General features: G+C 45.5%; 1 protein-coding gene across 46 annotated transcripts in view; it reads left to right on the forward strand.

The window, feature by feature from the left end:
- The window catches only part of MAP2 (microtubule associated protein 2), a 186,503-nt gene that overhangs the window by 87,498 nt on the left and 73,139 nt on the right, over nt 1-25,866 (forward strand). For 39 of the 46 annotated variants that reach the window (XM_015867896.2, XM_015867902.2, XM_015867895.2 and 36 more), the window contains one exon: nt 15,834-15,893. The exons of the other annotated variants lie outside the window; for them this stretch is intronic. The gene's annotated coding sequence lies outside the window, so the exon portion shown is untranslated. The remainder of the gene's footprint in view (nt 1-15,833; nt 15,894-25,866) is intronic. 46 annotated transcript variants of the gene reach the window in all.

Here is a 25,866-nt window from a genome sequence, read left to right on the forward strand (position 1 = left end):
GGGTGCAGAATGGACTACAGAGGTCAAACATATTGAGGTACTAAGACCCTGAGTGCCTGCAGAAATGGGCACTTGGTGTTTGCTGTGCTTGTTCTGCCTGGTACTGGATGGGGCTCATCCCACTGCTAAGGTTTGTTTGTAGATTCCTGCTTGGATTGCCTTGCTAAGGATTTTCCCTCCATTAGGATTTCATGTCTAGCTTTGTCTTTTTAGGCCTCAGTCTTTTATCCAGTGCTCTCTGCAAACCCTGGTTTCTATGCTGCTTACTTGGCATGGCTTGCAGTTTTTGTTAAGGAGGAGAAAGAAGGTTGGGAATAAAGGAGTAATCCTCAGACATCAAGTAGCTCATGTGGTGGTGCAACTCTACGGTGCTTATCAGAGTGTACTACATGCTTTTGTTGAAAATTTGTTGCATGAAGGCTGTTTTTTCCCAAGGTTTTACTCATTGCACTGTACCTTGATTGAGTCATTTAAATCCAACCCTCACATCTGACTGCTCTACTTTCTTACCTAGAATATGCGTGGAGAACCAGGAAACCTTTGCTTATCTGGACACTATAAAATAGGTACCTATAATGTATGCATTATGTAGTTATCTAATGCCTATGCTTTCCCTGTATTGGCTTGAAACTAGGGTGACTGATCAGTCATGTAGCCGGGATGGGTCCTAGGTCTTGGAAGAAGCATGCAGTGCTCCTCAAGGATCTGCAGGCATTGCTGAGCCAACATGCTGCTGGTGGGAGAAGTGCAAAGAAGTGACAGGGCTTTGTTTCTGGAGCAAGCAAAGCACTTTGTCTACTGCATGGCACCTGCCGCTTGTTTCTGTGGCAGTGGAAAGGCAAAGTTAGAGCCTACTGAAACAAAAAATAGCCTCTTTTTAGCATTAGCAACCTATCCAAATCGATTGGGCCCTTAAAGAATGGCTTTAATGAGAGAAGAGAATGCATTGGGGTGATCTCAGTAGCTGCGTGAGAAGGTGAAGGATGCTGTTGCCAGTGGGAGCTTGCGTTGATGAGGCTGGTGCAGGAGAGCAGAGGTCCCTGGAGTTCCTTCCCAGCTAAGGAATGGAGAGGCAACCTGCCTGCAGAGGGTAACCCAGTGGCTGAGAGCTCCCACCACATGGTGCCTTGAATGGTGTGGAGCTGTGATGGCAATGCCTGCCTGGCTCAGAAGAGCGCTTGGCCTTGCTGCAGTCGGTCATGTTCTGAGAGAAGTGGTAGTGAATGTGCGTTTCTAGCAGGTGACCTGTGGAATAAAGATGAAGGAAGGTAATTGGAATTGTCACCGTGGAGTCTTTTGCCGGAGGCTATCATTATGCTGAAAAGCAACGTTAACAGAGTTGGCAGAAAGGGGTAACTTATTGTTAAATATTAACTACTGAAATTCACCTTCTAGTTATTCGCTTGTGTTGTGCTGGTAGAGCTTTGGCTTGCTTTGATTTCCAAATTTCTGTTTCCTTTAGAATGCTGCTGGAGAAACACCAGTAATCCAAACCCTGTGTCTGAAAAGCTCTGCAACACATCCCAGATTGGCTGGTGGGGTCTGTTTCTTACTTGATTGTTAGGAGAGGAAATTGATATAATGACATCTCATACGTTGCAGGTTAAGACGTAGCTGCAGTGTGAATGTGGAGGGGTTGAGATACGTGCTATGTTTATACAAATGAATGCGTTTTATTGCATACCTGCATAGGTTTAATGAATACGTAGGCTGAAATTGAGGTGGACTTAGCTGTGTGTTTAAGGGTAAGGACAGTGGGGAGAAAATACCGTAAAGGCTGTGTAAAATAAATACTATTTCTTCTGAGTGGTTTAATAACAGCACATGCGGCTGTGTGGGCACAACCTTAAAAATTAAAGGCATGTTGAAATGCTTTCATTTCCATATTCCAACAGATTTGTGTGGTTTTATTGACTGGTTGCAAACAGTACATTAAAACATATGCCATCAAAATTAGGGCAGTGTTTCCTACAGTGTAGATCTGTACTGCGTGTTATTTACTTTATCTGTCTATGGAAATCCCAGTGGCAGAAGTCCCTGCATATGTTCTCCATAAACCCACTGAGGGTGTGTGTTTCATACAGAGCAGGCTCATTAACATTGTGAACATGGTGCATGCTTTTGAGTGGCTTTGAGCTTGCTTGCATGCATTGCTGATTTCAGGCCATGTGAGAAATGGCTGGTTCCCATCTGGGCGCCTTTGCTGCTGTTGGAGCCTCCTGGAAGCTACACATACAGTATAGCTTCAGTCTTAGTTCAAGTGATAAAACAGCTTTTGCAAGGCTGTTTCTGTCTTCTTGTTCCTAAAAAAATAAGTAATTCACAGCATCCACTTCATCCAAAAGAGTAAATCCCCTCTTCCAACTGTCTGAGCTGTGTGAGCAGCCATTAGGCAGGCCCTTGGAATTAAAAGAGCTGCATTGAATAGTGTCATGGAGCCTGTTCCTTCATTATTAATTGACACCTGATGATGTCCAAAGCAAATTTATTGTGAGTGCATGCATAAATATGGAAGGTCATTTTGTGTTTAGTAGTAGTAGTATTTTCTGGCTTTAAGAGGTTGCTTTGGTACCCAGTGTGTGCTCTGCCTTTATCTCAGCCTTTCTTTGTCTCAGTTTCCTTGGAGTGCCATTTGTGCCAATGGATTAGATCCTCTCCCACTGTTCAATTCCGGTTGTTACTTGTAAAGCTGTGAATAGAAAGCCAACCATCACTTACCTACATCTAAATTAAAACTACTGTGTCTGACTTTGTAGAGTTGAGCCCCTGTGATGCAGGAATACAGTAAAATTAAGGTTGCACCTTATAATTCCTGGTGCACAGGGGGCTGTTTGTCAGGTAGGGCTGCGTGACAGCAGGAGGATGCAGCCTCGTTAAGGCAGATCGATTATTTATCTCCTGCCTTGTGGCACTGAGCATATGCACTGGGTTACAGGACGTGTTCTGTCTTCTGTTGCCCAGACGTTACAGCCCTACTGTCAGTCACATTCAGGATGAGTTGTGTGGCCGTATTTGCTGCTGGTATAGCCTGTTGCTGGGACACCTCATGTCTGCAGAATTCAGACCCAAACTTCTAGTGGTGTTCTGGTGGTACCTTCGATTCCCTTTTGTGTTTTCATTTCTCATGAACAAAGAACATCATTGCGTAGCTCTGCCCTTGTAAGTCAGACTGGACTCGGATGCTGTTAGCAAGAAGCCATGGAACCTCTGTCTCACTTCTAATTCCTGTTGCCTGCTGTCCCCATCGCTAAGCTGCAACGTGGCACAGTGCTCACCTGCAGGAGTCACTTTCTCTTGGGCTTGTTGGCTGCAGAAGGCTGTGGCTTCCCTCGAGTAATTGTGGGCTAATGCCTTTGCTGTTGGACCCTCACTGAGGTATAGCCGGGGCATAAAAGACCATGGCTAGTCAATAAGGAGAGCAATATACAGCTACAAGAAAGCACGTTCAGCCAAGAGGCAATTCATTTTGAAAAATGTTTTAACTGGTTTATAGTCATTTGGGCTGAGCTGCTTCCCGTGGCATATGTTTTCTGGGAAATGGGCCAGCCCAGTAATAAAAGGCCACAAGAAAATCAGCTCTAAACGTGTGTATGCAAGGGGCTTGAAGAAATGAAAGCTTAGTAAAGGCTGATACCATCTGAATAGCCTTGCAGGGGCACTTTTTTGGATGCCACACGGTTTCCAGGAGCATGGATGGTTCTGCTGCTGTGACCAGGTACTGGACCCTGAGATCTGCTTGATTTAACTTAATGATGGAGTTGTTCCATTCTGGGTTAGGCAGATAGGAATATGTGGTATGCACTGGAGGGTGCCATTCTGCACCTGAGAGGAGACCTGCACCTGCCAGAGGAAGAAGAGGCCAGACACAGCTCACTATTGCTCCATTGCTCAGTCCCTGTTTTGATGCTTTTTCCCAATTCATGCAAAACCCAGAGAAATCTGTTCTTAATGCCTGAGAATAAGAAGCCATGGGATTTCTTCGTTTGCATTCAAAATATCGTGTCTCCTAATCACCTCAAAGCAACAGACATGAAAGCTCCTTCAAGAGAGATGTCACCAGAGGTCACACGCTTTCCTTTGAGTGATGAGCGGTACTTTTAAAGGAGATTAAGTTAAACTTCAGACCTGTGGCCTATATGTTCTGTTTACTGCTTGCAGAAGCTACAGCCCTTTGCTAAGAGGAGTGGAGATACTGTCATTACAGCTTGGATTGAAAGACAGAGAATCTGTGTGCACCTCCCTGTTGTGCTGCAGAGCCTGGCTGTGGTTTCAGCAAAGGCATTTTATCTTCCTTGGACTCGATTCACAGTCTTTTAAGAACAAAAGAGGGCACAATGAGGCACGTTTTTTAGAAAGATTTTCCTTGAAAATGAACCCACAGATAACGCTCAGAAATCTGAGGCAGGGAACAGGAGATAGCTCAACAGCTGGGCAACAGGAGGCGGGTTGTGGAAGACTGAAGGCAGGTAGTTTTGCTGTCATATTGCTTTGCTAGGAACATTGCCTGACTTGATGCTAAATTACTTTTTAATGTATTTATTTTATTAGAGAACCTCGGTGTCAAAAAGTACAAGTACACAACGGCAACTGGGTTTTCCTTTTCTGTTTTCTGTCTGTGGGTATTGGGCTGTTAACTCTTCAAGGACCAACATCTCGGTACCTATGGTGATGGTTCTTAGGCCAAGTCTGCACATGTTTCAGGTACGCTCAGCCCCCCCATGTATTGCACTGCAGCCATGCACACTGGCTGTTGCTTCAGCTGAGGTGTTCAATGCATCCCTCCCCTTGCTTGTGCTTTGATAGCACAGGTGTTTGTTCCCAGCAGAGAGTGTTGCCTGATGGATGCTTCAGCAGGAATGAGCCCTGAACTATGATGCATTGCCTGCATGTGTTGCCACATCACCTGTGAATCTGTTTGCAAATGTGTGAATTGAAAGTGGGCCAGGAATTTAAAAAGAAGTATCTGTCAAGTAGGCAGAAGTGCAGGTCTGGGTAAAACTGAATTCTCTGTAGGACTTTGCATACGATGAGCAACTCTCTCTCTTGGCTTCAGGTTTAAATTGTGCTATGGCTTCAGGTTTAAATTGTGCTAAGTACCCAAAATACACTGCTACAGCAGGATGCAGCCTTTGTGCTCAAATGGATCGGTCGTATTTGGCTTTCAGTTACTTTCTTTAATCTGCTTTAAGGTGTTTATATAACAAAGTGGTGATTTAGGATAGCCATTATGCACTTCTGAGTAATGAGTTTCTGTTTTGGATGTTCTGTAAGATTTACGCTGTGGCACAGAAAAAGAGGCACGTTTGTTGGGTGAAGAACAAAAACACTTCTTCAAGTTGTTCAAAGAGGGATTTGGTCTTAATGGCTTTGCTGTAGCCCATAAAAACCATAATTTGAAGGTTGAAGCACTATTTTTGTCTTGTTCCCTCTCATAGAGGTATTACAATCAGTGTGGTCTATTGTTGGCTAAAGCCTGGTGCTGTGAGCGAGCGGTGCAGCCTGGCACTTATGTAGTGTCAGGCCGGTGAAGTGCAGCTTTCAGCCCGCAAATCATTTCCTGAGGTTTGGTCAGCTTAGGAGAAAACATTGTTATTTTAATGCATTTTGATGCAATCAGAAGCGTGTGGTACTGCAGGAGAATAATAATTTTCTTTACAGGGATTTAGTTTCAAGAGGTTAGAAATCTGTATTTACCTTGGTTTTCTCGTTGGCTTGCCACTTGCTAAGTGTTTTCAGATGCACCATGCGGATCTTTTTGCGGGAGGAAATGGGACAGCTAATGCTTTCTGCTGTGGTGTACTGTGGTTTCTTGTCATCCTAGTGCTGCTTGCTTGCTTAATCTTAAGCCAATTAGAGTATAATAATGGAACACATTTTTGAACCCCTTACAAATGAAGGGTAAATAATTATATATATGGTAAATAATTATCTGAGGAAGAGGTTAGAAAATGGAGAGGAAGAACTTTGAGCCCATGCCTCCTGCTGCTGGCTGTCACTGCTGCTGGGGAACTCCTCTCAACCTGTCTTGGCTGTGGGCTCCTGGAAAGGAGGGTACACAGGGGGACAGGAGAGACCAGAGCCCTTGGAGCTTCCTTCTGTTTGTTTCACGGCTTTGTCTTGTACTGGTCTCATGTCACTGTGTTAGCTGCCCTTATTTCTCTGTTAGCTAAAGTTGACACAAAAAGGGGTGTGAGATGAATCCTCCTGAATCCACATGGCAGCGTCTTCATGGCTGCCCTGGCACAGCTTTTCACATGAACCCAATCTCAGCTGGTGCTCCAAACCTCCATCATTCACAACAAGGTGACTTTGGGTTTATGTGTTCCTGGTCTCAGTAGCTGAGTCCTGTATCAAGTCAGTGGGCGGCAAGAGCGGATGGCTACTTCAGCTGCTGGTCTCTGCCCGACGCGGCTAAGGAGCATCAGCCTCACTCTCCCCTTTGTGCAGCACTGACTGATGCCAACCCTCCCGCAGGGAGAGGCAGTCTGTGACATGGGCTCATCCTGCCCGAGCAGATGGCTGTCAAAGAGAGGAGGTGTTGCAGCTTTCTATAGGATTTCCAGACCCTAAGCCGTCACAGGAAGCTTGCCCAAAACTGCAGAACCTCAACTCAGCTTTGGCTTCTAACAGAGGTACTTACTTGTTAGCCTTATTTTTTTTAATTGAGTGAGACAGTGGTGCAACAGTTCCTTGTGAAACCACAGGATAGGGGTCTCCTGCTCCTGGCAGCTTGTAGTTGTTTTAAACTTTGCAAAAGATGTCCGTTTTTTATTAAAGTAAACAAAATTATCTGAAATAAGTGCTCGAAAGAAAAACATTCTTGTTTCCATTAAATCCCTAAACTTTAATAAGGGCACATAAGTGTGCGTTCTTTATGGGCCTGCTGGCCTCAGCCTGACCTCAGCTGGCCATCTGGAGCCCTATTTCTTAATATTGTATAGTCTGAATTTGGCTTTTATGACTTATAGCTCAAGCTATTAAATACAGAACAGTTGGTTTCACAGGAACTACAGAATTTTCAAATAAACAACAGGTTGGAATACATATACATTACACGAGAGAGCCCTCACAGTAAAATCCTCAGCTAAAAAGCCTTGTGTCAGTAAAGCCCATGAGTTGAGGCTACAGGGTATGGACCCAGCCTGGACTTTGGCTGCTGCTGGCATTGATGCCCTGGGGACACTGCACTGCCTGCCCATTTACTGGCATGTGGGCAAAGCAAGTGTTACTTTATAAAAGTGAAACAGAAACAAAAGGAATCTGCAAATTTAAATGAAAAGAGAAATGGGAAAAATGTCACCGATCCAATGGGCAGCAGCAGGACTTGTCTTTAGTTTTATTTATGGGTGCGTTGTTTGCTTCCACCCTTGCTGCCCATTTCTTAAGCAGAAAGCTTTGTGGAAGCAAAGGAGGAGTTCTCTCCTGAGAGCCTAGCAGACAGGCAGAGTAGATTAGTGCTGGGATATGCTTCTGAGTGCCCACGGAGCCTAAACACAGCTGGGAAGCATGATTGCTGCTCCCAGCTGCGAGGCTGGCCCTCTGTGCCACTAGTGATGGAGATGGCAGATGCTGCTGCTGGTTGGTGCTGAGCCTGGCTGGGAGCTTGGCAGGAAGCTGTGGGGTGCACCCCCTCAGCCCAGCAGGGTAGGGGAGCTGGTAAGTGCGTGCTGTGGGCCCTAGGGGAATGGAGGAGTTGCAGTTATCAGCTGCCAGTCTGGCTCCAGGCTTGGTTTACCAACCATACAATGGAGGGCAATTGGCTTGCTGACCATAGTGGTGTGATACTCAGGGACCAGTGATTGCTTACATGTCTGTTTTGGAGAGATATGAGCCATGCTTTGGAGCCTCCACCCCAGCTTGCATTTCTGTTTTGTGGCAGCTCTCTGCCTTGTCCCAACAGCTCTTTGACAGATTTGTTGCTTGCATGCACTAAGACCAGACTGTGTCTGAAACTCCATCAGCCAAACCCTCCGGTGCCCTGCTGCCAACAAGCAGGGGCTTTCCTGTAGCAGGCAGTGCCAGAGAAGAGTTTGGGCTAATGCTTTATTGATTTATTAAATACAAAATTAAGAACTACTTGATTTTAGGGACTGAAGTTCTTCAGTCTCCTCAGACATTTTTCCTATGTTCCACCTCTGGGGGCCATATTCCTGTGGCACTTGTGGGAACCCTCTCTCCTAAGCGTCACTGAGTCCTCCACCAGTTGGCCTGCTGTCAGGCAAACAACACTTCTTCTTGCTCCTGTTTCATGGTAGGAACATTTCTCCCTAGCTGATCCTGGTATCAGTTTCTATCTGGCATGAGGCGTTACTCATTTACTTAAGTCACCAGCAGGTCACTAGTTTTGCCACAAGGCAGGAACCAGATGCACAGGTAGAGGAATTTAATTGCAGGTGTGTTTGTTTCAGCAGTGCACAGCCAGAGCAGTCCTGGGCTGGGGGAGATAGTCTGCTTGCATGAGCGCAGACTCTGGTCAAGCAAAAAATGAAGTGATGGTAAATATTTGAGGATAGATTATGTCTGAGTGAGAAGGACACAAGTCCTGTTGAAGGTTGCTACTGCTTGTGTCCTTGCTTCTTATTGCATAGTGGAAAGGCATGTATGTTAGCTCATTTACTTCTGCTAGGAGTGGTTTTGTGGAGGTCAAACAGCGATGGCACATGGAGGCGTGTTTCTCATCACTCTGGCTGCCAGCAGAGTGCTCCTGCAGCAGAGTTAAGCAGATGGCTTGGGACAGTTGTATCTTAACACTGACAGATACCTTACTTAGATTGTCCACTCAACAATGTGGAGATGGTTCTGTCCACAGGGACTGCTGTCCTTCCCTGCCCTTTCCTAAGCTATCTCTTGTTGCAGGTCCCTGCTGCAGGCCAGGTGAGCTCCTGATCTCTAGTTCCCCTGCCCTGGTAAGAGAGGGTGGCTGGCACTCACCAAGCTTGAAATCCAGCCTGTTGATACCTTGTTGTGAGCACAGTAGGGGTACCTCAGAGCTTCCCCAGTGCTGAAGCTGGAGGAGGCAGTTGCCTGCTGGGCTGTCCTGCTTCCCATTCCCAAGCTGCTGTGCCATAGCCCCATTAGGCTGCTGTCAGCATGCAGGGGCTGTACTGGGATATCGGAGTGTGCTGTGTGTTGAGCCTCTAGGTGTTTCAGTGTGGGCTTGGAGGCAGCAATAGCAGCCGATTTGCCCAAAACCCTGGCAAAGTGAGTAAAAAGCTCCCAGTACTTATGTACTGAATGACTTTGCTTGCCATAATTCCCACTCACCCTGTGACGGATGGACAACTTGTGCATTCCAGATTGCTAACAGAGATAAGCAGTTTAGGGGTGATTTAGAAGATGAAAGGCTTAAAGCCTCTGGGACCTTTAGCTCTGCGGTTGTGGAAGTGTGCGTACTACTGGGATGTGTGCAAAAGAGGAGTATAGTCATCAGCAAAGTGATGTGATTCCTTTCATGTGTGCCAGGAAAGCTTCCTCAAAGTGTCAGAATGTGGTCAGTGCTCAGCTGAGGTGCTGTGAAATGTGGTGAAGAAGCAGAAATTCAAGGTGTGGTAGCAAAACGTCTCCTGGAAAAGGCAGGGAATGCCTGCTGGCCTGTGCTTCTGGCCCTGCCATGTATGTTTTCAAGCTGTCTACACAGGTTCTGGTTTTCTGGCCATGGTTTTATGCTATTCACATTTACCTTGGGCATCTCTGGTGGTGTTCATGTCACAGTTGATCCATGCTGTAGATAGTGTCTCCTGTGTCCCTTATCTCATTTGGTGCTTTGAGCTTCTTTATCTCAAATACATCCATCTCAGTGCAAATCCTCAGCTCAAATGTGGTTGCCATGGATACTGCTCAATTTGCACAGCCTGTTCTCTGCTCCATAAAGTTAACTCAGGATGGTGACAAATTGGATAACGTGCAGCCAGCTGATTTCAGGAACCTGTGGACCAGCTGCAGATGAAGGTGGCTTCCCCATGCAACTCTGGAGATGCAGCAGCTCCTCAGCTGTAGCTCTTCAGGCATAGTGTGCCTCATGGTAACTTACCCACAGGCAAGAGACTGTGCTTGGTTATGCAGGAGGGTGGAATTACGCACTGCACAGCATCAAGATAATGCTGGGATGTAGATATCTGTGTTTATTGCAAGGGAGTTGGACTAGATGACCTTTAAAGGTCCCTTCCAACTCAGATGATTCTGATTCTCTCTGTAGTTGGGCCTCCTTATACTGGCATAGAGCAGCAGGAGCTGAGTAACTGCGGTTTTCCCCTCAGGTAGTAAGTAGCTCATTTAATGACCCACAAGATATTCTTGCAGTTTAAAAACCTGTAAAGTGGGATTTTATTACTTTTTCATCAGAGCCGTCTTCTGAAGTTTGAATTACACTTTACGTTGTATAATATCACGCTGGCAAGAAAAAGCAAACTGAAGCCAAGCCAAAAAAAGTGACATATTTTTATTGTGTCTGTCTTGATGCTTCCATCACACCTCTGAGAAATACTGTTGAGTTCTGGGTATAAGATGTACTTAGAAAATGTTCTGCCTGCCTTGTAGAACTTAGGAAAGTCTGCAGGATGAGTAAAATTGGTGCTTTTGAAGAGGAGCCTCATTCAGGAGGATGGAGCCAAGTACCTCTTGCTTTCTAAGCCCTCTCATGTCTTTCCTCATTCCTCAGTTGCAGAAATACCCTTCCGGCTTGAGAGCTGCAGTAACGGGGAAGACTCCTGTGCTGCTCTTTGCAAGGCAGAGCCTTTGCCATGTCTGTTCCAGCTTCAGTACAGCCCCAACCCATGTGGCTGTGCCTTTTCTGGTGCTCCTGAGTACTGCTGGGAGGACATGCCTATGTCTGTGAGTGAGCCTGGAAATGGGAGCAGCAGAGTCTAGTGTGGGACTGTTGATGTTGCTTTCCCTCTGTTCTGCGTCTCCCACTGCTCTGATAGGACAGGACTCAACAAGAGCAACCAAGAATATGCCTTCATTGTGCTGGGTGGAAGCATGTTCTTGGAGCATCACTGTAGGCAGTGTGGACCTGCTCTAGGCAGTGCATCTTCAGCTTCCCTGGATCTGTACTTAGCAAATCTGCTAGTGGCACTGCTCGGCTGTGCATCATTCACCATTTCCTTGCTTTGTTATGGCACTTTGTCTCACCCCTCAGCCCTCTCCTTCCTTCCCTCCCTCCCTCCCCATGCCTTCCTCCAAATTAGCACAATGTGTAAGAGAAAGACTCTTGCTGTTGGTTTGCAGCAGCATGAATGTCAGGGCTTGTGTACATACGTGAAGGGTAACGTGTGATTTTTCTCTGTTGATGGTGTCTGTCACCTAGGACTGAGACAAAGCCCCCTGCAGTCTTGACATGTGCTGGCTTCTCTCACCCCAAGAGCTCTGTTTGGGAACGGAGCTCATTTCAACACATGCTTTTGGTTTTGCATCCATGAGCTTACTGAAGGCTGTGGGCTTGGTTTAGGAAGTACTGTTAGTACAAAGAGTGATCAGATGCATTGTTTAGTAAGGTACATATGCATTAATTCTAAGTATGTTGGTTTTTTTCCTGCTGTTCCTTTAGGGGGAAAAAAAAAAGTTAGAATTCTATCTTACAAACTTAGTGGTGTCTGGCAAAGTCTTGGTGAGATGTCAGGTTATATTGAATGGGACAGGTCTCCAGCTTCCTGGTATGGGAGGAGTGTGTGTGTGAGAGTGCTAGACCCAAGTGTGGAGCAAGCAGTTCTTTTCTGACAAGGAGTCCGATGAGCTTTTCCTCTCAAGCCTCTGAAGATGCGTCTTTTAAACACAGCAGTTTAATGGGTGTCTGAAATAGCTGAGGTTTCTTAAAGCAAATGGCAAACTATGTGAGACATTGCTATGCCAGCATTTCTCACTTAACAGGGTCTTATGCAGCCCTTCTCCTGGAGGCCAAATCTTTGGCTGAAGGAAGCCTGATAGGGCTGTGGATCTAGTGGAGTCTGAGACCGAGACAGTGCAGTCTGGGGGAACTTGGTGACCCGAGCTCTTCTTGCTTTGCTGATGAACTCAGAAAAAATAGGCTAGCAATTCACTTTACAAGTCTCTTAAGCTATTGTAAGAGTTTATGGGGACTCATTATGCAATAAATTATAGATATAAAATAGCAGGTGACACATCTTTCAAGCAGTATGCATGAAAATTCGTCTCTACAAGACTGAAACAGCCCCTAGACCTGTCTTCACTGAGCAACTACAAAGCAAGGAAGCTGTAGTTAAAAGAAATGCGGTGTTGATGGCACATCAGTGCCAGTGAGGAGGGCAAAAGCACCGAATCACGTAAGTTCAGGGGTCAGAAGGGACCTCAAGAGATAATAGAGTTTCAGTGATCCATCACCCTTATGGTAAAGAAGTTCTACAGCATGTTAGTATGGAACCTCCTACGCTGAGTTTTTAGGCAACTGCTCTTTGTCCTATCACTAGACACCTCTGAGCCTGGCCTCATCCATTTGCCTCCCACCTCGTTTAGATATTTATAAACATCAGTCAGATCCCCCTTGGTCTTTTCCCCAGGCTGAACACACTCAGGTTACTCAATCTTTTCTTGTACAAGAGGTGTTCCAGGCCCCAGTTCCTTGTGGTCCTTTGCTCAACAGTAATTGTTGGCAGAATGATTTCTTTCCTGCTAGTTAGAAAATCATACGCAGTATTGGAGACACCATTTGTAAAACCCAGACAGCGTATATTTTCATCAAATGTAGCAATTGTCTCCATCTCTGAGGCTCCTGAAACATAAACCCCCTCAGGGTCCTCGCTGTGCTGCTGTGTGCAAGCTGTGAAAATACTGCTGCGCTCGTTTTATCCTTTGCCTTCCTTGTCCTTCTCTTTCCTTTCTTTATTCCTTACTGGCAGCCACTAGCATAGCCAAGTTATTTCTGTGCCAAGATGAGGAAACTTTCCTCCTCAGCCAACTGTGCTGACACTGCTAACCTTGATTTCCATAAATGATTGAACAGTGTCTCCTGTCTGCAGCATATTTCAGGCTCCACTTACCCAAGATTCTTGGATGCTGGGAGAGCTTTTAATCTTTCCCATCTCCATCTCCCCATCAGTTTTGGTTCTGACTGTCTGCTCCTCTGTGGCCGTGAGCCACCCCGACCTGCAGCAGTAGTCTTGGGATGCTTTTCTCTGCAAAACGACTTGTTCCAAGTTGTAGGGTTTTTACATTTATTTAACAGACTGAAAAATGTGATGTGGATTAGTATAGTGGAAAGGAGAGATTTCTGTGGCTGTTGGACAAGCGGTGCTACTTAAACTATGGGAATTAAGAAGCGTTAAGGGTAATCCAGTCATTTGTAACACAGAAGCAATTAATTAGTGTTTGGAATAAATAAATTTGGGGTGGTATTGCTCATTTTTGCAGCATTAAAACTTCTTCCAGGCCAGCTGGATAGAAAAGGAACATTTCTATTATTTGAAGGCTCTGTTGCTGGGAGGAAAACGTTGAGGCAATGAAGAGAGGATACTCAAAAGGGAAAAAGCGACATGGCAACCTTTGGTGCTAATGGATCGGATCCATTTGCAGCCGTGGTGTTTGCAGACTGTCGTGTATAATGCATTATTGTGCAAAACATGAAATGTTTAAAAGTAATTTGTGGCAATTTAGGTTTTATCATTGCTTGCAAACTGCTCTGGGGGAATGAGGAGCAAAAGACAAGCTCCCAGACAGGAGAGTTAATAGCTTTAGAAGCGGGGTGAAGATGATGACTCCACTTGGGCAGAGGGGCTGGAATGGAAGCAACGTATGTTGCTTGGGGGGGTGGAGGTAGAACAGCATAGGAAAATAATATGTTTAATCCTCATTGCAGTAACTGCATGGTAGGTCACCTGGCAGTCTTTGGAAAAAGCCCCGAAACTGAAAGGAGGAGAAATAGCACACAGTCATTTGAGTTGGAATGGACCCTTAAAGGCCATGTAGTCCGACTCCCCTGCAGTGAACAAGGACACCTGCAGCTCCATCAGGTTATTTAGAGTCTGGTCCAGTCTGACCTTGGATGTCACCAGGGATGGAGCATCCACATCTCTGAGCAAGACAGGTGCTTTATTCTACTGAACAAATAGACCAAAAGATGTGTTCTGCAGCTTCCTATTAGTGAAATGCAGCTCATTGGTACTGGGCCACGTCCCTCTGGAAAAGCAGCATTCTGAGCAGACCAGGTGCCATCCCCCATGATGCTGAAACTGGTGGGTCAACGTGTCCCTTCATCACAGCATGACACTGGTGTAAGACCTGCCAGTTTCAGTACATTTCTCACTGGGACACATTCTTTGAGAGCTTCTGTCTGAAGCAAGGGGGACAAAAAAAAAATAAATTATAGGCATATTTGCACACACAAAAAAGCTTTTCTAGTGCTTTCTGCGCTATGGTTACTAGGAGATGCTCAGAGAAGGTAAAAAGCTCCATTCATGTCAGTGGAACCAGATTCTTACATGCACTTAAATGCTAACTTCTTGCTTTCTGGATAAATGCTTTAAGTCTGGAGCTGCCAGCTCTGCTCTGTGGGTTGATGTCCCTCCTGTTTCCTTGGGGGAGACTCTCTGAAATGTCTCGTGTTCATCCTGGTCAGGAGGAGGTGGGGTTGCTGATGACAGCTTGTCCCCAGCACATTCCTGGGGCAGAAAAATGCTTCCTGCTTCTGGCAGGCTGTATTTTGTTTGTCTGGTATGTTTGATATTCAGCTGCAGGCTAAAATCACATTTATTGTGTTAGACCTTCATCAGAGAGTTGATTGAGGTTTCAGTTTGGGCAACTGGAGTGTGTGTTCAATGCTGGTGTGATAAATGACTGTGTATAAGTACTGAGATGATTATTGTTCTTGTATGTTCCTTAAAATGCTGTCTGGTCACCTGCTCTGCCTGCTGCAGGTGTGTCTGTGCCAATGCTGAATGCTGCTGCCCTGTGTTTAGCCCTCCCAAGAGCCACCTTGTTGGGCATGGGCTGCACAGCGTTGTTTGTATAGGTGTTGTATCGGAGGGCTGCTTGGACTTGCAGTTCCAAGTGCTCAGCTGTCAAGAACATCAATCTTTCTGCTGAGCCCAGCAAACTTAATTAGCTTATTTTAACATTCCTCTTCATCCCGTGGGGGTTAGAATTGACGGTAGCTGGAGCTGCAGTTCCATGTAGCTTGTTTCATGTCACTAATTATTGCATGTAAGTGGATGGTGCGGTCAACTGACAGCCTCTGCGGTGTTTTGGTGTAGTTGCTCTCCCTTTATTTGCTGTCAGAATTGTCTGAAATCTTCCCATTCTAAGCAGCAGAATCATTCATTTCTTGCTGGGTGTTGCTTGGGCAAACTGGTGAAGCTCTCCATATAGCACAGCCCTGTGCAAGCATTGTGGTAAGGAGATCTCTGTGTGAAAGAAGGAGAGTCTGATTAAAATCTCTGGAGTTAAAAGCAAATGAGAGGCAGCCTTAAAGGCAGGTAGCAGTACCAGCAGTCCCCATCATACACCTTTGATGGTACCTTTCTCACTGACAGTGACCATTTCAGTCTCAGGCTGCTCTTTGCATCCATAGTGTTTGCCCAGTGTATTCTGCTGGAAGAGCTGCAATAGGGGAGCGGGTGTGTAGGCAGGACAAACAAGAGGCTGCTTGAACAGGGTGGTTGCTGTTACTGCCCAAGCATTTCTCACAGAATGAAAGGTGCCACAAGAGGGGGGTTAGTGATGATGTCTGTGGTGTAACCTCTGCTATTTAATGTGCGTCAAGGAGAGAAGGCTTCAGGCCTCTGCTGTGGAAGTAGGTAGCATCTCAGTCCTACTGTATTGAGTTTGTGCTGAACTAACTGAACAGGGACTAAATAGAGTGTGTATCTCTCTCTATTTTTTTATAGGAACAGAGAGTTTTCCTTGTTTAACAACCACACAGAGCGCCCTATCATCTGCTTGAACAGGTATGACCTTTCTTCTTGCTAGTATACTTCCACAAGGAGGCTGCTTCACCAGACCTTGAGACTTGAGAAAAGAGCAAGAAAACTTCTTTAACTCCTGGAACACTTTATTTTTCTGGGGTTAGTTCCCACTTGTGTTTTTGTCTGTGCTTGTTTTTTGAGTTCCCTCCTTGTTTTGTTACTTTAAAAGCCTCTTGTGTCTGATGGGAGCCCTTGCGCCCATTGCCTATGGAGCTGCCTTCCTGTTTTGGCTTAGCGAGGACCTGCTTACAGCTGAGGGTGGAGAATGTGTTGAAGTGATGTTGATACTGAAGGAGAGCATCTGAAAGAGGTGACAGCGCTGCTGCACCCAGCTCTGGTTCAGCATGCCCTGTGCTGTGCTGAGCTACTGAAAATCTGGGAAGAGTTTTGCAAAGCAAAGGTGAGCAGTTAATGGTGACTGATACTCATCAGTCAGTGAGCAGACCATTCCGAACACTGATTGAAATTATGCAAGGTACTGTTTTTTGATGTTGGAAAAGAGTGGCAGTGATTTTGTTTATAAAGAATGCACTGTGGAGTTATAGAGTGTCGTTAAATTTCTTTGGTTTGTTTTGCTCTTTTGTGAGCCACGTGCATTTACCTTAGTCCCACTGGGCAGCCTTTGCCATGCTGCTGGGGCTGCCGGTCAGATGGAATCAGTACAAGTATCCAACACAACTTGAACGGAAGGCAAGTGATACTACAGAATGAAAAAAACACTTTGGTAGCATGAGATCAGGTATCTGGGCGAATGTACACATGTGCACTGGTGTATATATAAGTGTATTTGTTGGGTACAAGGCTGATTTTGGAATTTTTGAGCTTTTACAAACCCATCAATCTGCCCATTTCCTGAATGACCTCCGTGTTTATGTCTACCTGCGTCTGTCCTGGCCCAATGAGTTGGAAGGAAATGTCTATCAGGGATCAGATTAGTCCTTGTAAGTTCTGAGGGCGTATGAAGCACAAGTAGCTCTCTGGCAATCTACATCAACATAGACCTGACAGCAAAATGAGGACCGTGTGTGCCAGCCTCTCGTGTCCCTGAGGGATGTTCTGCTGGAGAGGGACACAGGCTTCTCCCACCCTGCATGCATTTGCACTTGCTTAGACATGTTCTAACCCTAAACATCCAGGGGGGTTTTCTGGTGGCAGCAATGTGCCTGAGGATGTGCCAGCACTTTGGGAAGGAACACTCAGCTCCTGGCATGCCCTGGGGCAGCACGGCGCTGCTTGTACTGGTCCTGTATGCTTCAGGAATTTTCCCATGGCCCTGAAGTACCCTTACAGCCATGTGTGAGTACGAAATGGAGGCTTAAATTAGCTTTGTAGATTTAAAGTAACAGGCAGTTTTGTTGTGGTCACCATTTCTCCGCTGGTGATAAAATAAATCCTCAGACATCTGCTTTGCTGGGTTTAAGCAGTCTCTGCATGCCCCGTATTTAACTGACCAGACTGAATTATTGCTCTTAAAGTAAGGAGAAGACCATGGAGCACCCTATAGCCTTTTGGTGCTGCTCAGGCATTTTAAGAAGAGGGGAAATGAGTTTAAAGTGAAAGAGAGGGAAAGACTTGTTCATTGGAACTAAGGTTTTTCTGTGCAGGTTCACTGCATCAGTGATGGGATGATAACATCTCGTGAGCATTAGCTGTCCTTTGTCCCTATAAAGACTAAAAACAGCAGTGAAAACTAGCAAAAAAAAAAAGATCAGCAAGTGGGTGATGGGGAAAGCTGTGATAAAGGAGGTCAGTGCTTGGGGAAGGGAGATTGTCCCTGTGCATCCTGTGCAAAGACATCGCCAAGGCTGGGCTTGGGTGGGCTGGGTAAGGGACACAACCAGCAAAGTGGCACAGAGGGCTGCAGAAGGGTGACAGAGCTCATGCTGCTGAGCTGTGATGTCAGTGCAGCCTGTTATTAGCATTTACAGCTGAAGGCTTGGCTTCAAAAGCAGTGTGGCTCTCTAATGGTGCTGTATTGTGTGTTTAAGCACAACGTGGGAGCGAGGTGGACCTGCAGCATGCTCAGAACATTTGTGCCCCTGCTGGCTCTGCCTTCTTTGCTGGCTTGTGCCTCCGCTGCTGGCTTGTGTATCTCCTGCTTAGCACTGGGAGAGCTGCAAGAAGGCATCTCCACTGAGCAACTTTGGAAGGGCTGAATAAGGCACTTGGCACACTGGGTCTCACTTCCAGCATGGCATCCAGCCCTCCTTCAGCAGCACCCAGCCTCTTAAAAGTAGTCTTTTACTGACCAGTGGGGCTGTTCTGCAACTGCACTGTGAGCTAGAAACCTCTCCCTGGCTTCCAGCTGAAATTTGTCAATGCCCACAGTGTTCTTGCACAAAACCAGCCTTTGTTTTTTTTTTCTCCTCTGTGTTTATCCTTTGTCATCAGTCTACTTTCTTCTCGCTTTGAAGGGAGTGCTGTTATTGATTGTATAATCAACCTGCCTCTTTCCTCCTTTCTTGTGATCTTAATAGTCATTTTCTGCTCTCTCCTTTGAAAACGCCTGTTTTGAACAAAAGCCAGAACAGCAGAACACCGTCTTACTTGTATTTATCTGCTATCATCAGCATTTGCTGCATTTTGAAAGGCCTCAGGGATGGTTGTTAAGCAATGGAAAGGAAGGAGAATGTCCCCTGTCACTAGCAAATAGCGATGATGATGGTGCTAGTGTTAGTAATAGTCCTACCTTTCAGGCTGAGTCACTAGTCACTAGATGCTTCAAACCTGTTTACAGCCCACAAGCAGGACTCAGGGAGGGACTGACAGGCAGAGATGACATGACTTGCTGCAGCTTTTTGGTAAGCAGCTCACTGGCTCCCTGGGCCCAAGAGGTGACAGAGAGCCTGGAGGAGAAGGGGAAAATGTCTTTCTTCCTTTCTCCTGTGTAGTGCTGAATGGTGACAGGTTGGTTTGCAGGACGAGCTTGGTGAGAAAGGGAAGCTGCACTGTTCTGTGCATTGCAGCTTGTGCTCATTGCTTTTGTCATGATCAGGAGCTGGCACCAGCCCTAGACCTTCTCACTGCTGTGCTGTATTACAGAGGAGTGAAAATAAGGAAGGAGAGCTGATGTTTCTTGCTCACATGGAAACTCAGAGCAGTTGAGAAGCATATTTTCTTTTGGTTCTCTGGCAGTAAAATCAACATAGTGCTTCCTGCAGCTCAAGAAGCGGGCTGGTGTGCTGATGTTGAATTTTCACATAGTTTCCTAGTGCTGAGTTCCCTTTAAGTCTTCTATGTAGTGCATGGCTCCGGCTGGTGGCAGGGAACAGAGATCTGCTCTCACATCAGTGCTGGGGCTGGATGTCACCGCTGCCTGCTATACCACCATGGAAAAAATGATCCCACAAAAGACAGTAGTTTTGAGTGTCCTGTAGCACGAGTCACCAGCTGCTTCAGCAGTCCTGGCCCCTTTGGACTCAGTGCTAGAATACCTGATGCCCAGAGTTAAGGGCTGAGTTACTGGGCGTAAGCAATGAAGTTAGTAAACACGCTTCTGAAACAGTTAGTGGGAGTAATGGTAGTGCTGTGAGCGTTCTGGCATGAGAGGGGTTTGTGAGAGGCGTGGATTCATTTGTGTTGAGGAGTGAAGCTTATGAGAAGAACAGATGTTTGAATCATAATGTTCTTTCCAGCACAGCTGATGAAAGAAAACTCTTCATAATCGTGACCAGAAACTATTCTAGTTGTCATCCTTAAGATGAGTCATTTTTTTCCCTCCTTTCTAACCCCTCTGAGACTCGGGTTCCTTCTGAAGCAGGAAGTTATGAATCAGTCCGTTCTCTGGCTCTGACATGCTGAGCAGCTGGAAGAACTGCATAGGGAGAGGGGTAACAGTGCAGGAGCCTGCTCTGCCGGGGGCTTCGCATCTTAAGGGAGAGCTTGACATTAGAGACACAGCTCTTTCTCTTGTTTTACAAATCAGCATCAAATTGGGTATCAGAAGGCTCCAGGACGTCTGTAATAAAGCTGTAAGTTTGCCTGTTAGGCCATTTGCTGTGTTTGTGTGCCATGTGTGGGGCGTCTCAAGGCTCTCAGTCAGCATCCCTTTCTCACCAAGTAGTTGATAGTCTTACCCCTCCCTGTGTCTGTAAGGCTCCTCTGTGGCATGCTGTATTAACTCCCTGGTATCCTTCTTTCAGCTAGAGCCTTCTTGTGCAGGAAAAAAAAAAGTCCTTGCTTATACAATTATATAATTTTGCTGGGAAAAATGTTAAGAACACAGAAGGAGTTTGCTTCCACTTTATGAATGGAATGAAAGCAGAATTAGACGCAGCAGGATCAAGTGTAGGGTTAATGGCAGCGTGCCTGGGAGCCAGCTACTGTGTGCAACAGCTTTTGCTGTGACTCTTGTTAACGCTCTGCGATTCAGTGCTCTAAGCACCATATTAGTAACTAGGTGTCCAAGTCTGCCTTAGATCACTGTTGTGTTAGCTGCTCTGTGCTCCAACAGTGGAGTTATTCCAGAGCCCGCAGAGCTTACAGTCAGATGTAGGGAGAGACACAGAGATGTGAGAAGCAGGCAACATGCTGGTAAGACCATGTTTGCCGGTTTAATTGCCAGCCGAGAGACCCTGCAGTTCATGCTGGGAAATCATAGATGGAAATCAGTGCTCACGTGTTGCAGTTCACTTGGGACGTAGTGGCATGAAAGCACATACATTATGCAGCTAGCTAGGGGTGTAATTCTGTTTTATTTGTGGGTTGTTTTTTGCTCTTTTTCTTCTTAAAATCCAGTGTACTGAGAGTTAGGAAATACACAACACCAGTTCTGTCTCTCTGCGGATCAGCATGGTTTCCATTAGGAATATGTTTTGCTAATTCAATGACGGTCCAGTTACCATTGTGGCTCTGTATTCTACATATTGACCAATGCAGCAGATAACTGAAATGGACAAAATAGCTCAGCTCCATTAAAAATTAATCTGAAGGTTTGCCCTAAAATGGAATCAGACACCATCCCCCCAGGTGCAGAATCTTTATTGCTAGTTCAAATACAATAGCAAATCAAACCATATAAGCTTCCTTTATTTTTTTTTCCGGCCTGAACAAAGTGAGGAAGATCTGGTGCAGCGTTCCTTCTGCAGCTCAAATGTTTCTATATCTTTCAGAGGAAATCCACTTTGAAATACCTGAAGTTGAGTCTTCATACTGATTTGGGTGTAGTTTGTTGTGAATTAAACTGTTTTGTAAGTTAAAATGATTGGTGGTATTTGGCAATGTAGGTTGGTGTCCGGGGCGGCAGGAGAAATAAGGGCTGAGCTCTTCTACTTATATCTCCATCCACAGAGGCATTCAAGTCTTTCATCTCTTTTACCCATCTGTGGAGTTCCTAAAGGTGGTAGGTAGGAGCTGAGTGTCTTCTGTCAAACGTGGCAGCAGTTGGCCAGTGTGATTCACAGCGATGTGTGTGGATAGACACAGCAGACAGCAGGGACAGGCAACCGGAGCACAAGCGTAATGAGACAATTAGGGAGCAAGTATTTTTGGGTTGTGGGAACACTGACACATCTTCAGCTGAACTAACTGATGGAATCAAGCTGAAGGTTGGCAGTGCTGCTTTAATGTCAGGAAGAAATTTTAAGGACCTGTTACGTAGCTGTGGAGAGAGGTTGGAAGCAGGGACTGTGTGCATACCTTGTGATTTATGGCACTACTTGTGGATTCTGGCACTTCAACATATCACATTTTTAATTGCTACCAAAAGCAGCTGTTTGTGAAAGGAGTTGTAGAAATGAGCAGCTATCAGAAGAAATGCAGAAAGCTTTATATAGATCACCAAAGGAAAAAGGGGGAAAAGTGTTATGGGAAGTCTAGTTGATCAGGCAGTCTAGTTGATCAGGCCAGCAGCCTTACAGACATGGAATAATTTCCTTTTTCTTTTGTTTTTGCATTAGCATTATCAGCAGAGACTCTTTAATGTGGTGGACGGGCTGCAGCCTTCATCTGAGACATCACATACAGGTTTTGAACTGGGGATATTCTTGATAGCAAGGGCTTTAAGGGTCTCTTTTAGCATGACCAGGGGCCAGAGCAGAGTTATTGGGCTCTCATGGACCAGATGAGTTGAACATCCAAAGCTCCAGGCTCTTCTTTTTGCAGAGCATTTAAGGAGGCACATTGTGTCCTGGTCCTCTCTGCTTCTCCAACATGCTCAGGGACCTATTCAGGCACTGATGTCAGAGGCCCGTGTTTGCAATCCTCTCCTTTTGGGTTGCTGCATGAAAAAGTTTGTCGTGCTTCCTCCAGGCAGATGCTGTGTCTGGTTAGTGTCCTTCCTTGAACAAAACTTTCTGAAATCTGGATATGAAGACATTGGTTGGGAGCCAGAGCATCCTCATGCAGATGTAAAGAGACAGCCCTCGCCCTGAAGGATTTGCAGCACAAACAGGCGAGTTACGGACAGCGTGAATGTGATAATTCATGTTTTACAGATGGGAGAACTGAAGCATGGGCTTATTTATTCATAAGTTCAAGGTCATAGAGCAGGTGAAAAGCAGAAGCCTGGACTGAACTCTGATCTTGCAGCTCATTGCCTCAGATGTAGAGCTGTTCTGTCCTGGGGAAGATCCTCATTACTATAAGAACATAAACAAGGGCTGCTCTGAAAGTACTGCCTCCTATTTTATGATGTTGGCCCACAGCATCAGAGGCAGATGTTGGTGGGATGGCAGTAGAGGTTAAACTGTCCCACCAATACTGTTACGTTGTGTTGCTGTGTGACAGATGGCAGCAGAGGGACAGGCTGACAGAACAGTGTCTGACATGGAAGAGCAGATGAAGCAAAGGTGTGTCCTTGAATTCCTCCAAATGGAAAAAGTGACGCTTAATGACATTAACTAACACTTGGTGAATGGTTATGGAGACCAAGCAGTGTAAGCACAGGGAGGCAGTGTGGTGTGTTTTAGCAGTGGGGACGGTGATGGTGGGTCACCTCTGCTGGTGCAGATTTGTATGAGTGTGGCATGCAGGCTCTCCTTTGCTTGCTTTTAGCATCCTGTATGTGTCTAATGCCCAATGGAAGAGGGCGAATTGGCAGCAAATAATACATTACATTAATCCAGAGAAGAGGTGAGACAATCATAATCTCAGCAGTCTGTAGATAATAAAATGGAAATCTCTTTATTCAATAAAGTGCCTTATAATTGCTAATGTTATTAATCTCCTGGAAAATCCATGTCTATGAAAAATAAGCCAGTCTTTTCCTTGCACGCAAAGTAGAGGAATGTTGTTTTCATCACCAGGAGGTCAGGAATAATCATGTCGTTGGTCTTGTTCTTCTTTTAACCCTATGGGAGCAGGATTCCAGGATCACAGCAGTTAGCAGAAAGTAATAGAGAAGGCAAGGTGGACAAAACATGAACGTGATCATGGCATAGGGCCATTCTTTCCCACTTTCTTTCAGCTGTTTGCATTTCCCTCCTTAGATCATGGCAGCCCTGGTCTCTGGTGTGATGCATGCCCTCCTCCCGTGGTGACAGATATCTGCTCTTTGGGCTGATTCGTGTGAAATCATTTAGAGGAGACCGTCTGCTGTAACATGGATGATATCCTCAAGAGGGGATTGGTCTTTCATGGGAAAATTCATTTTAAATGGGATGCAATTTGGCTCTTTTCTTAATTAGAATAATGGTAGCTTTTCTCTTGTGGATAAATAAACATGTCTGTCTTGTCTTAAAAAGACTTGCATGAGGCGACTCCTTTACTAAGCAGCAGGTAAATTAACCTCGTTTGAGTAGCTTTGATTTGTCTCAGATCACATAAAAATACTCAGTTGTTGCAGGTGGCTGATGGAGCTGCCCCTGCTTTGCATGTGCACGTAATTTTCTAGTTTCAGATCTGTAACATGGGACACATGGAACGTCTGTATGTGCTTTATCTTCCTTGAATGGAATGTGTTGGAATAGTGGTGGGTGACAATCATATCGTCAGCTCATTTTTGTCCAGAATAAGGTATTCAGCAAAACGTATCTGGGCATCTCTGCTGCCTCTCACTGCAGAAGGTTGTGGAGCTCGTGAAAATGCTGCAATGCAGCAAGTGTACTACTGCTGATTAAAAGGAGATTTTTGGTTGTTGATGTTGTTGTTTTTCCCCCTTTCTGCAAGCTTGTAGGTGACATTTTACTCAAGTTCTCATGGTAACAAACATAATTTAAAAGCACTGAAGCTTACAAAATTAGTCTTTTTCTGTATGTGCTTGAGGTGGGTGTTAAGTCATTACAACTGCAGCGATGCTGGCTATTTCAGTGTTTCTGGTGCAGAGATGACAGGGGAAAGAAAATGGAAGGAAGTGTTGCTGAATGCGGAAAATCCTGTTCTGCTTTTACCACGTTCTATTGTTGTCTTTTCTGCACAGAGGGTGCAATTAAACAAATGTGTAATGTAATCCTTACGCTGCTTCTAAATTCTTTCAGATGTGTTCTGGCATCACATTTCCACTGTATTTGTAATTCCTGTAGTTCCTTTATTGGCAGGTATTTTGTTTCACCACCAGGAACGTGACCCCCATCAAAACGCACATGTAAATGCCTGCGAAGCTGGGGAACGCATATGGGATTTTCATTGGTCGCAGTGTGTCAGTACTGCGGAGAGCAGCAGGAAGGGGTTAAAAGGAAACAGGGGAGGACCTGAATCGAATGCTTTGCTTTCTGTTAACGAGTTGGTCTCGAAAACTCCACATGGTTAAAACATGGCAGCCTATGGAAATGAGGCGCTCTGATCTCTGGGTCTGCTTCCTTGCCATGTGTAATAAAAATACTTTAATTTGTTGTGCTCTGTTACGCAATGAGTTTATACTGCAGTGTATTTTGTAGTCCTGCAGATAGGCAGGGAGCAGCGGAACGTGAGCTGGTAGTTCTAGGGGGTGTCCAAAAACATAAGGCAGTGCTTGCTCTTTGCTGCTGAGAAGGAAGTTGGCTTTTTCTTATGGAATGTTAAATACTTGTAGGAATGACCTTCTGGTGGCTTTTTGTTTTTTGTCTTTAACTGTCTCTTGCCTGCAGGAGGTTAACACTGCATTCCCAAATGGCTCAGTCTGGCCAACCTGTAGAAGAATTACAACCTTGTCCGTATATTGTGGGTGATTAATGCACGCTGGCGACCTTCCATCATGGTTGTGTCTGACTTTCTCGGTAGGGGCAAACCCACCCCTTCAGAGAGACGCTGAAAGTAGAATTTACAGAGCTAACAGTGTTGCCAGTAAAACAGAATGCTGCCCTTTGCTTTGGGAAAGAACAGCCTCATCTCAGCTACGGGAAGAAAGCTCTCAGTGTCTCCTTAGACTTGCACGGTTAATCATTTGCTTTGCAGTGAGGCTGCTCTTCTTCCTCCCAAATACATCAGCTTCTTAGGCTTTCTGCTGCAAAGGAGCCTATTGTTCAGTAACAGTTCAGTTTTGCCCTTTCATATCTAATTTGGCTATGCATAAACACTCTGCAGTGGTTTGCAGAGAGGGGACAGCCCTCAGTATATTTCCTACTGTGGTTACATTGCCAGGCCTTGGTTGCTGCCTTCCATTTCTATGATCCTGTAGCTTCCTTGCTCAGGAATGGCTGAAATAGGAAATAGGAAAATGAACGTTAGGAACTAAGGCAGAAAGAATTTTTGTTATCTAGAGTTTGATGAAGACGTGGAGTGAAAAGTACCTTAATGTCGGGTCAGCAGAATATGTTCTGTGGCACTTTCCATAGCACTGACTGAGAACGTGCCAGGGAATTTGAGCAGAACTGACTGAATCTGAATGCTGTCCTGATCCACCCTAATGCAAACTGCCCCTGTGCCTTTCCTTTCTTCCTGCTTGCAGCCGAAGGTGGTTCTGGCATGAGAAGTTTAGGAGACCTTTGGGCAGCGTGCATGAAGCTCCCAGTAGGTTTTGGACATCTTTTATGTTAAGACCTCCTGGGATTCTGGACAAGTAAAGCAACAGAGGAAGGTCGAGAGCTGAGGAAAGTATAGC

This window comes from Coturnix japonica, chromosome 7 (genome assembly GCF_001577835.2).
Source record: "Coturnix japonica isolate 7356 chromosome 7, Coturnix japonica 2.1, whole genome shotgun sequence".
Lineage (NCBI taxonomy): Eukaryota > Metazoa > Chordata > Aves > Galliformes > Phasianidae > Coturnix > Coturnix japonica.